Raw genomic sequence first — 13,417 nt, 5'->3', positions numbered from 1 at the left:
AAGGCAGTTTAATGAAGCAAAAGCCACGCGCGGAAGCAAAAGCAAACCAAAAGATCTTATTCTCTACTTCCCATCAGCAGGCGACGTCCAGCCACTTTCTGGGAAGTAGGGCTCCGGTACGCGCAGCGGTTGCTCCGGACGACAAACGCAAAATGAATGTCCCCCCCTTCTTCCTGTTTTCCCCAGCTTATATTGCTGAGCAGACGTCATGTGGTATGGAATATCCCTTTGGACAGTCTGGGTCAGCTGTCCTGGCTGTATCCCCTCCCAAGTTTTTACCCACCCCCAGCCTACTGGGGACATGTTGAGGAAACAGCCTTGGTGCTGTGTGAGCCCGGCTCAACAGTAGTCAAAACACTGGTGTGTTATCTAGCTACCACTGCACAGCACGATGAGGGCTGCATCTCAGGCAGACCCATTACACTATCCACCCCTTATTCCATACCACTTGTGTCATGCTCATGTACCACATAATTTAATGTACATTCTTCTTACAACTTACAATTGACGCTACATACTTAAACCATCTTTATCCCCAACATAGAGATGTAACATTCTCATTAACTACCATCCCTTGTTAATCAAGGATATGGACCTGTTGCTTTTCTTATCCACTGTTTCTTCTTCACTACTGGGGCAATTACTGTAGTCGTTGTTGTTTGGGTTCCCATCTCAGCCATGGTGTTCTCAGATGTAGTTTGGGTCCCTGCTTCAGCCACAGTCCTCTTAGAGTATTGAACTGTGGCTCAATAGGCACAGGCCAGGCCCCAGTACAGGGCTAGAAGCTGCTGGGTTTCATTGGGATAGGTAAGGCACCCTTCTATCAGGTGGTGCGTTAGTTTGCCAGGATCGCTTGCCTGTTCAGGCGTGAAGTCCCAGCTTATGGGAGGTGATAACCATCCTAAGAATCTGCCCAAATCCTTCCACACACCCTGCCACCCAGGGACTGGCCACCTCAGGTCACTTTTCAGTATTGCCTGACCCAAAAGCTGTCTTCTCTTATACCAGGATGATGCCAGATTCCACAGAACCCATACCATGCCAAAAGTATTAGTGAGTAATATTAAACAACTCACATAAGGGTGAATGAGAACCTTGGCAGCCTGCATAACAAAATCATCTACATCAATTTCAGGCAGGGAGAGGGAGATGGATACTTTCATCTTCTCCACAACATAGCTCCCGAAGCACAACAAGGCCATCACTACCAGGCAAGAGCACATAGCTATTATTTGAGCTAGCATGCTCCCAAGCTCCTTCATCCTTCTCACACAATAGCTTCCCCAGCACACTAAAGCTATCACTGTGATACCAAAGTACATAGCAGCTGTTTCTACTAGCATGTTCCCAAGCAGAGCAAAATAAAGAGATAAGCACTGCAATTAACAAACTCCGTGACCTGCACAGGAATTTTGCCACTTAATAGCTACTACAGCTACAGCACACTTAATGCAAAACTGCCGTTATCGTTCCCCACGTTGGGCACCAAAAAGACTGTGGTGGTTTGGCCCTGGCCAGATGCCAGGTACCCACCAAACCCACTCTATCACTCTCACCCCCTCAGCTGGACAGGGGAGAGAAAATATAACAATGGGCACGTGGGTCAGATAAAGACAGTTTAATGAAGCAAAAGCCACGCGCGGAAGCAAAAGCAAACCAAAAGATCTTATTCTCTACTTCCCATCAGCAGGCAATGTCCAGCCACTTCCTGGGAAGTGGGGCTCCAGTACGCGTAGCGGTTGCTCCGTACGACAAACGCGAAATGAATGTCCCCCGCTTCTTCCTGTTTTCCCCAGCTTATATTGCTGAGCAGACGTCATGTGGTATGGAATATCCCTTTGGACAGTCTGGGTCAGCTGTCCTGGCTATAGCCCCTCCCAAGTTTTTACCCACCCCCAGCCTACTGGGGAAATGTTGGGGAAGCAGCCTTGATGCTGGGTGAGCCCGGCTCAGCAGTAGTCAAAACACTGGTGTGTTATCTAGCTACCACTGCACAGCACGATGAGGGCTGCATCTCAGGCAGACCCATTACAACAATGCATAAACACATGCTCCATCCTGCATAGGAACGAGTTACAGAACATTTTAATAAGGTTCTAATTTTTCACACAATTTAAATAAAAGACAGTCTTCATGCTGTACTTTTCATGGGGTTTCCAATGTAAACAAGTTGAGATGCCACAGTATTACATTACTGTTTATTTAAATGGAATATAAATGCAAGAATGGCCAAAGCTGAATATGAGAAGGAACATACTGGGCAGTCATTATCTTGGTGCTGAATATATACAAGAAGTAATGATAAATGGAGGATCCTTGAAATACCCTTTTAAAGTCTGAACAGGTTCAAAACCATTTAAACCACACTAGTGGAATTTTTAAAACAGGATGTTATACTTAAGGTATAACGAAATGTGTTTGCCTTTCATGGAGCAATTAATCACTGGATGGAGGAGTTAAGGCTCGATCAAAATGGAAAGGTGTTTATTGCTGCAGCTGGTCATTAAATTATTTATATAAAACTTAAGCACTGGATTTTACTGGCTTTATTACAGAGCTGCTCCTGTAAAAATATATTTAAACTTCCCTTTTCAGATTTTGTGGTTTAGTTTCTTACGCTTCTGTTAACCAAACATTTCTAGTGAAACACGAACTTATTTTACCACCCGAAGAAAGGGTATGGTGTTCTGTTATCAGTGGAACTATCACTGACAATAGGAACCAGAACTACAGAACATCTCACCCTGAATTCCAAGACATGAACCTTGTCTCTGTGGAAAAAAAATGTGAACTATGGCTGTAACACAAAATAGTCATGATGTGAAGCCATTTTTCCTTGGGCAGGAATTCATTTTATTCAAGACAGGTAATTGATTAAAACTGAACAAAATTCCATGATATATGGAGGCACTTATGAAGATTTTCAGTACTTTGAAGATACTGACTTGTACATGCAATCCTTTTGACAAATCATTCGTCATTTTGGATGGATGCTTTGGCTGGTAGGGAAAGAATGAAAGAAAACTTCTCTGCTACATTTAACACTTCAAATGGCAATACCAAAGGAAACATTGTTGGGGAAACCTCCAAGGGACATTCATCCTTTTTACGGCATATCAAATGATTTGATGTCTTGTTTGCTTCTACAAGGTATTTTTAGTAGATGCAGATGCCTTGGGAATTACATGTTTAGACTAAGACGACAGGTAGAGGTTCATGTCTTTGGTTTGAAGCAAAACTTATAGAATTCCCCAAGAGAAAATTTGAATCCCAAATTTCATCACCCTTTGAGTGACTGCTATGATGGATGCCACAGCATTGCCACGTTGTGGCAAATAAAGCCATAGCATGAGTCTGAGTAACAGCTTAGGGAAGCCAACCTGCAACCAGAATCTTTTCTAAAGAAAATGAATGATCTACAAAGGGCACACTGAACTAATATTTAAAACATACTTAATGTATACAAATTTTATTGAGAATACTTACTGACTGATTTAAATAGCAAAGCTGACTCTTTCCAGCAATTGGATGTGTCCTGGTTTGGGCTAAATCAGAACTAATTCTGTTTTAGTGCTTTAACTTTTCAGTTAAGTCTCCTCTAACTAACGTCACTTTCTGAAACAGCAGCACGTATCTCCAGACAGTGACTGCTCCCAGCAGTGATAAGGCCTGGTGTTTATAGTTCGTACCAAGGAATGGTATGCAGAGAGGCCCTTGCTTGTACTTGTTCTTATGGCGACCAAGGTCACTGCTAAATCTTGTACCCCGTGTTGGGGTGCGGGAGTGAAAAGGGTCGCGCCTACAGGGAGGAGCGAACTGGACAGGTGACCCAAACCTGACCAACAGAGTATTCCGTCCCATAGACGTCATATTCAGTATAAAGCTGAGAGATCACGAGGGTCTCGCTCTCTTGGTCTCTCTTCCTCTCTTCTTCGATGGCCGACATCTGAGGAGGACTGATCTGTGCATCCCTGAATCCAGTGCCTGAGTCCAGCTCCTGTATCCCATCCCTGTCTGCTGCCGAGTCCAGCCTGGGACTGCCCCAGTGCCAGCCCTGCAGCGTGGTGGTGACGTATCGTCATCAGGGTGGGGGGAGTTGGGTTCGGTATTGGTTTTGTATATATTTGTACATACTGTATATATTTCATTTTTTTCCTTATTCTTATTATTATCTTTTCTTTTATTGTTATTGTTCCATTAAAGCTGTTTTCGTTTTCTTTTCCAAACCGTAAAGTCTCTCTCTCTTGTTCTCTTGTTCTCTTTCCTTTTCCGTTTTGGGAGGGGAGAGGGGTTAGTAGAGAGCGTCTGTCATTCTTTAGTGGCCGGCCCAGCCTCAAACCGTGACAGGAGGTTGGCAAAATTATGTTTGTGGAACGAGTCAGGAATACTGAGACAAAAGCTGGCACCTTTCTCCTGGAGCTGGATCAAAGCACAGACCTCCCTTTATATATGCAAAAGGATTTTATTAGCCAGAAATCCTACAGTTTAACTAGGTGGCTGCAAACAAATCAATAGCAGAACATGTACACATTCTCTGAGAAGCAGCAGCAAACACTATCAAGATTTATGCATGATCCTTTTAATGTCCTACATGCTTCCACCTAGCACATCAATCAAGAGGAATGAATTCCTGATATATTAATTTTTAATGAATGCTTTTACTACAGTATTAATTTCATAATTCCTTTCAGTTAGAATTTAGAAAAATGGTCCTTAAGTATAAACCATGTAGCAATAGCTTTTTTCCTTTCATTCATACACAGTTTTTAAGAGTAGAAACGCACACACACAAATAAGAATATACAAACTAGCATAGTTCATGATCTGAGATTTTGAGGAAAAAATAGTTATTGTTAGGCCATCAGATTTCACCGTGGAACTGGATAGTAACCTAACATCAGGAAAATTAAATTTTGCAAAGTCTCTTCAGTGTTGCGAAAAGCATGACTTTAACCTTTTGGAAACATTCTTTGCAGTATGAGAAGACAGTTATATATTGGACATTGTATCACTTATGGGAAAAATAGAGTAGATTAAGCCACATCTGGCTGAAGAGGGAAAAATTGTATTTGAAATGTCTGCAGAGCTCCTTAGTACCTTAGAACTCGGAAGTTCTTTGTAACATCTTGAGCATTAAGTAGATTTAAAAAAAAAAAAAAAAAAGTGTTATGATAGGTAGAGTCTCACAGCTGGGTCAAGTCAAACATAACCTAGGCCAAGACTTTGGTCAGCCTTATGGTAAGACAACAATGGATTGATACTTGATGCGTATGTACAATACATGTGAATCTACAACTTGAACTTCCGCTCACTGTAAAAGGTAATGATAAAAGCTTTTACAATACTAATCAGCAGCACTGCTTCCTTCCTCATCTTTGGCTGGAAGAATCATATTCAAAGATTGAGGGGTTTTGGCCCACAATGCAACTCAGAATAATGTAATGTGTGTGTTCACATGCTGTGCTCAGCCCAAAGTTGTCCATTAGATGAAGAGTGCAGGGGAAGAAAACATGTAACTGCCACACGCCTGGAAACTGAAAATTTTACAACCCAACTCTTTCCTTTATACCACAGAAATCCACAGGTGGTGTAAAGGATAGCTCTGGCCACTCAGCATAGCTATAGGAACAAGGCAGACCAGAGGAATTACTCCCTGAGTCTTTTAAGATGACTCACTTTCTGATACCCTCTTCATTACGTGCTTTACCTTGAAGAAGCCCATAGTCTACTTTAAAACCACTTTTTCTGTTTGTTTGTTCACACTGAGCATACCTCTTTTTTACAGTCAGATTTAAAAAAATAAAAAATGAAGTCAGACTTGACAATGGTTTTTGTAAATTAGAATCATATTTTGAGACAGAAAATTGCTGCTAAATTCCCTTTGTACAATTAATTTCCTTTAAACGTGAATTATTTCTATATTTTCATTTATTTATTCCTATATGTAAGAAGAATAGACCTGGAACCTACTCAAGTTTACTGTGTGCTAAAGATAGGCTGCACAATATACTGATGAGAAGACAATTAGCATGTCTCCAAGCCCATTCACTTATATCTCTGAGGGCTTCCATATACAATTTTAGCCCATTTGGCTTCCCAGAATCATGCTCTTCCAGGAAAGATTTTTCTGCAGTCGGAAAATAGTGCCATGAACCTCAATACATTTATTTCAATCATCTGACTAATACCTGAAGAGATACCGCCTAACCTAGGTCTAGCAATAGCTGCTAAAGCTAGGAAGAATATGTGGAGTATTTGTCCCAAGTCATCTGAGACACTGAAGAGGGTCTTGACTGGTTGTTCTTGATATATCAATATTCTTAAAACACTCTCATTAATATATCACACTCACCTTTTGTTGTTTAAATCTGTATTCCAGTTTTTTGAGTGATGGGGCATAACAAAGAAAATACTGCTATTTCCCTCAGTATGGGAACAACAATTCTCTCCAGAGATTTTCTTCATTCTGGAAAAGAGAGTTTAATGAGAAAAATGCAAACATATGCATTTGTTTGGTCCAATATAAGCAATTGCACAATTTTTGTGTTTTCCCTATGAAAAAATTAGTTAAACAATACTAAGACATTTCATCCAGATTTATTCCTAGGAAGTCACATATTTAACAAACATAGTAAGTTGGTCAAGCTAAGATCTTGGTAATGCAAAACAGAATTAATTAACCAATTTCTGCCAAAACAAAATTTGAACCCTTTTATCTCCACCTCGTCATGGTTTATCCTTATGGACTCTGGCCATCCGCATGGATTTAGAACTGCTATACTGCCCCACTATAAGGTGACTTCAAATAAGGCCACACTCATTTTTCAAAGAATAGACAGAAAAATCAGCAAAATCTATTAAAAAAAATCCCTCCTGGCACTCCTGAGACCATCTCCTCTAGCTACAGCCTCCAAAGCCCTTCCTACTCATGGTCAGCCTGTAAGTTTCACTCTTCTTACTTTTAGCATTTGATAAAATATCAAATAATAATCAAGAAGGCTCCATTAAAAACAGCCAAAACCCAGTGGAAAAAGGAATCGGAAAATAACATAGTGACTCTGGAAATTACTAGTGATCCCTTTAATGAAATTAGAAATTAAAAAAAAGTCAAGCAGAAGCTGCCATACTGTGAAACTGTAAGATATCATAAACAAAAAACACTTCCGTATATATACAAAATATTAAATAAGTTTAACATACATTTAAAATATTTTTCTAAACTGCTTATTGCATTTTTCAAATATAGACAAAACATTTACAAATATACTTAAGCATGATGAAGGGCTCAGTTCTTATCGACATTCTGAAACAAATGAAAAATTCTCTGTTGATCTCCTTTCCAGATCCAATTTCAGTAGGTATTAAAACAAGGGCAACCTCAATCATTAGTCTCAACCATTACTATCATACAATGGTATAGGTGGGAAGGAAACTTTTGGGGGTCATTTGGTCCAGCCTCCTGCTCATACCAGGGCCAACTCGTTGTGCAGTGGGCACTGTATCATCTCTGAACTGTACTGAGAGGTATAATGTAAACAAACATACCATTGAATAAAGATGAAAATAGCAGAGCACTGTAGTAGCTTTGGTTAGTACTGCACACAGTTTTGATGTACATATTAAAACATACACAAAAACTCCTGCACATCATGTACCCTCTTGCTACCAGTAGGTATTTATGTCAAAGCAATGTATCATCTGATCACATGCCGCTCATACCAACATCACTTTATTTTTGTGAATTATAAATCATTGCACCAATTGTGCTTATATGTTCGAAAACAATTTAAAGTTTTCCTTTTTCATGGTATGTGGTGCACTTTTCATGATCAAAACATGTCTTTACAGTTTTGATGAGATTTCTCTTGAATGCACCTAGAGAAAATGCTGCATCTTCAGGCTTACTTTATTCTTTAATTCCTGAAACCAGAAGGCAAACCTCCCAGATTAGATTACTTTGATACTTGGGTGATACTTGATTACTCGGGGTGATTTTGCACAATTCTTTCAATCACCATGGTAGTATTATTACCCTGTGCCAAGGCCTGTTGTCTACATTTAGCCTGTAACTGGGGCTAAACTGTAACGGTCTCTATCACCTGACAACCCCTCACCAGCCAGGGAGGGGAATCGGGAAAAGGAGAGGAGACCCGTGGGCAGAAGTGAAAACAGATCTAACAAAACACCACCAGCACCAACAAAGGTATACACAGAGTTAGACTCGGCCAAGTGACTATGCAGCTGTCACCACCGACAGGAGGGCAGTCCTCCGGAGCAGGGGGGAGCCAGAGGAGGAGCAGGATGAGCCCCAGCAGGACCCCAGGCAGAACTCCGACAGGAATAGTGGCAGGGGCACAGCCCCCCCCTGCTTCCTCAGCCAACCTTCCCCCTTTATAATGACCGTGACATGAAGGTACGGGCTGCCCCTGTAGCTAACTCGGCTCAGCTGCCCTGGCTGACTCAAAGCTGCTAGCAGCCTGCCCAGCATGGCTGTGGATGGTCTAGGATTCTATCCCAGCCAAACCAGGACACCATTCCACCCCTTAGCCCATACTGCTTATGTCATGCCCACATCCCTAACATTCTTTCCTATTTTTCCAATACATATATACAGACAAGATACTAGTCCACTGTTCATAAGTTATTTCTCAGAAAGGTTCATTGGATAAATTCAGTCCAGAACTGTTGATTCCATCTATTGTAGCAGTCTATCAGGGCAGGGAGGATGGTACGAATTTCATTGTGGTTCATGCCCATGGGTTGCAAGTCCATCTCAAGGAAGTTGTTGGACATCACTTGATGAGGCTAGCTCCGGTTATCACCACTATGTTATCCTGAAAGACATTTATTAAACACTGTTAGTATTATATAACAATTGACATCATACAGCTCAGCACCAAGTGTTCTCACCTACAGTTAAATTCCCTTGGGCTACACTCTGGATTTCACCATCTTTCATCATGATCCACCAAGCATATCCAGGTCTGTGAGCGAAAGCAACCCCATGGGTTTGCCTTTGCCTGAAAGAGGAAATACCCACACAGTTGTCCCCAACAAATTCCTTTCACACACCACAGGGACTTTATCCCCTTCTACTGTATATAAAAGGTCATACTGGGCAGGACCAGCTCACTTTCTCCCCTTTCTTGGAAACTTTTGCTGTGTTACCCCATACGATGATGTCATCGATGCATTGCAGATGCTCAGGAGCTCCACCTTTTCCAGTGCAGACTGTATCAATCCATGGCAAGTTATGGGACTGTGTTTCCACCCCTGGGGCAATTGATTCCAGGTGTACTGGACACCCCTCCAGGTGAAAGCAAACTGCAGCCTGCACTCCATCACCACAGGGATAGAGAAAAACACATTAGCAATATCAATAGTGGCATAACACTTTGCTGCCTTCGATTCCAGTTCATACTGAAGTTCTAACATGTCTGGCACAGCAGCACTCAGCAGTGGTGTTACTTCATTCAGGCCATGATAGTCCACTGTCAGTCTCCACTCTCTGTTGGACTTCTGCACTGGCCATATGGGACTGTTAAAGTGTGAGTGTGCCTTGCTAATCACACCTTGGTTCTCCAGTTGATGGATCAGCTCATGGATGGGGGTCAGAGAGTCTCTGTTAGTACAATATGTTGCTGGTGCACTGTTGTAGAGGCAATAGGCACCCTTTGTTCTTTAATAGCAGCCCCACAACAGAAGGGGCCTCCAATAAACCGGGCAAGGTAGACAGCAGTTTAATTTCCTCCGTCTCCACTGCCACTACACCAAGTGCCCATCTGTACCCTCTTGGGTCCTTGAAATACCCTCTTGAGACAGCCTGCACCAAGAACGGTGTACATGGGGCATCTGGGCCAGTCACAATAGGATGCCTCTTCTAGTCATGTCCTATCAGACTTATCTCTGCCTCTACTATCGTCAGTTCCTGTGAACCTCCCATTACTCCAGAGATATAAATGAAATCTGTTCCTTGGTAATTCAATGGTATCAAGGTGCATTGTGCACCAGTGTCAACTAAAGCTGCATATTTCTGTGGTTCTTATATGCCAGGCCGTCAAACCCACACAGTCCAACAGACACAGTTGTCCCTGTCCTCCCCCTGGCTGGAGACAGGGACCCTCTAATTTTGTACAGAGCATCCGTTGTTAGTGTTTGTGTGCAAACAGCTCGCATGGACTACATTCATCACCGTTACTCACATGTCTTAAATTAGGACCTGAAGTCCATCTGTGCCATCTGTGGGGCTGCCCTCTGGAAACTGGAGCAGCGCTTCTCCTGGCAGGGCCCCTTTTTGTGCTCATTTTGCCCTGTAATTCATTGACACATGCCTGTAAGACAGAGGTAGGTCTTCTGTCCCATCTTCTCATGTCTTCCCTGTGGTTCCACAGGAAGAACCACAGTGTACCTTGTAAGGTGTGCTGTTTCTCTGGAGCACAACTTACAGGAAAACGCTTTCTCCTGACAGCTGAGACATGCATCAGCTCAGACAGAGAACTTATGCTCTAACCAGGACAATCATTCCAACACCTTACCAAGCAATTCTATGGATTTATCAGTTGCCTGTTCTACAGTAGCGATACTAGCCCATGGAGAGCCAGTGAGTTTATCGGCATATTGTCACAGCCAGTCATCCATTTCACTCACCGTTGGGCCTCATCATCCTTCCGACTAAATAATGCCAATGTGTTGACATGTGAGGGTGATGTGCTTAGTGCCCACTTGCACCACATGGGTCCAGTGAACCTGAGTTCATTTGAGTCTACCAGTGTCTGCAGGTTGTCCAGGTCAGAGAAGATCAGCTCCTGCACAGCTATTTCTCTCAGATAGTTCATACCTCTCTCAATAGATTTCCACTTGCTTGGGCAGTATATGACATCATCTCTAAAGCGATACCTTTTCCTTACACTCAACAGGAGTTGCCTTCAGAGAGAGGGAGGATGTGCCTTTCTTCCAAGATGTCTGTCAATACCAGTTTCTCTTGCCATTGGTCCTAGCTGTTTGGCTTCTCTACCACTTAAGTCCACACCATGGGCTCCATTATCCCAGCACTGGACCAGCCGAGTAACAAGTGGCTCTCCGTCATGCCAGCCATATCCTTACAGGTATCTTGCAACTCACCCAGGGATAGAGTTTGAGTTGTCACGTCTTCTTCTTTGCCTGAGATGTCCCTGCAGGACCTGCTCTTTTCTTGTATTTTGTGTTCTCTACAGGGGCAACTGATACTGGCACTGACTGAATTCCTAGGTCAGCTTCATCACCTGTCACCGGGGTCTGAGTAGCTGCCACACTTTCCACAGGGGTTGAGGTAGCCTCAGGGGTTCCTATAGGGGCTGAGATAGCTGCACAGCACCTTCCTTTATACCAATATTTCCCCCTAAGCTCGACCAAGGGCTGAAAGATATTCAAAAGGACTGATAATACGAGCATGGTGGTGGAAGCATCCCAAGGGTATTTTCACTTTTTTTTGCCCATTACCATTCCATAGAAATCAGAAATTGGTGTAACTACAAAAGAATTTATGATATCATAACCAAACACCAAAGTACCCAGCAAGGCAGCACCTCTATCCCTACGGCCACAAGTGATAAGGTGCAGAAAAACAATAACAAGCAGTGGTGAAGCTGCTCATGGCTCCAAAAGCACTTCTAACAACAAATACCAGAGGATTCCACCCAGTGACCATCCTGCCCACATCACTAGTGCCATGAATACTTGTGATGATTCAGGCAAAATCTGTTGAAACTTCAGCCCTTACTCTTAAATTAAATGTTTACAACTCTCCTGGGTGAGCTATTCAAGTTGGGTCCCAAATGAATGTTGGGCACCAAATAGACTGTCTGCGTTTAGCCCGTATCCTGGGCTAAACTATAACAGTTGGTCTATCACCCGGCAACCCCTCACCAGCCAGGAGAGGGAATGCAGAAGAGGAGAGCAGACTCGTGGGTTGAAGTGAAAACAGACTTAATGAAATAGCACTAATACCAACAAAGGTATATACAAAGTTTTACTCAGCCAAATGAATATGCAGCAGTCACAATCGACAGGAAAGCAGTCCTCTGGAGCAGGAAGGAAAAACTGAAAAAAATGTTTACATGCTTTCTGCATTGCAAACTCGAAGAAATAAGAGTATCTTAGAGTGAACTGAAGCATAAAAACTGTCACTGAAAACCAGATATTCTTGCAGTATCTACATATTCTGTAATTTCACCGTGCTGCAGACTGCAAATTGTGAATGATTTATTATGCTACTTTTTGCCCTAATAACGTAATGCTTCAACTCACCCAAGTCATAAATGCACAACAATTTCTAGACTACATTGGAAATTGATTCAATTATTTTTCGTTAATAAAGGATGTCATCAAATGATGACTGCATTACATGAAAGTATCTCAAAATTGTACATTTTTGAGCCCAGTCAACTAGTACAGGCATTTTGGAATAAAATCATTTTATCTTTAATTCTTCCCAGTTTCTTTCACATGAAAATTGGTATCACAGCTGTCCACAATCTCTTTGCTCCCTTCTTCCTACCTTCTTTCCCCAAACAGAAAAGAATTCTTTCTTACATGTGCTGGCAGTTACAATGAGATCTTGCTGCTGAGAAGTTTAAAAAGAACTCATTCTAAAACATTCCACTTGTTGGGATGTCTTATGCCATGGACATGTCTTATTTTGTATTCTAGATAGTCATGAATAGAGATCCCAGCACCCCAGTTCCAACTTAATACATAATGAGACGAATCTTTGCTTTTTGTGAATTACTTCCTTGAAGGAAATGAAGGGAAACTGGTAGAGCTCATTCAGGAAGTCCCTGAAGCGGTCCTTCCCATCCCGTCCTTGCCTGTAAAAGCAGATATGGATAAGAGCGATCTTTCATCTGGCCTAGTGGATTAAGTCAGTAGTTTTAGGTCTTAGCACTAAAAATCATTGAATAATAGAATTGTTTATGTTGGGAAAGAGATCATCAAGTCCAACTGTAAACTTAACACTGCAAAGTCCACCATTAAACCATACCCCTAAGCACCACCTTTACATGTCTTTTAAATACCTCCAGGGATGGTGACTCCACCACTTCCCTGGGCAGCCTGTTCCAGTGCTTGACCACTCTTTCAGTAAAGAAATGTTTCCTAATATCCAATCTTAATCTCCCATGTTTCCCCTCATCCTATCACCTGTTACTTGGGAGAAGAGACCAACACCCACCTCACTACAACCTCCTTTCAGATAATTTGGAATCAAGGTGCGTGTACACTGATGCCAGACTGGCACTTCCTCAGGAGCCTGCAGGACTGTAGTGGTCTGATGAATGCATTCATGAACATCTCCAACTGAAATATCCCAATGGCCAGTGTAAATTTAGAGTCACAGAGAGTACCGTAACAGATTTGTTTCTACCTTCTTTGGTCTGAAGTG

This window comes from Leptosomus discolor, chromosome Z, assembly GCF_034619465.1.
Source record: "Leptosomus discolor isolate bLepDis1 chromosome Z, bLepDis1.hap2, whole genome shotgun sequence".
Taxonomy (NCBI): Eukaryota; Metazoa; Chordata; class Aves; order Leptosomiformes; family Leptosomidae; genus Leptosomus; species Leptosomus discolor.
The sequence above is the reverse complement of the archived record's forward strand: the minus strand, read 5'-3'. Positions refer to the sequence as shown.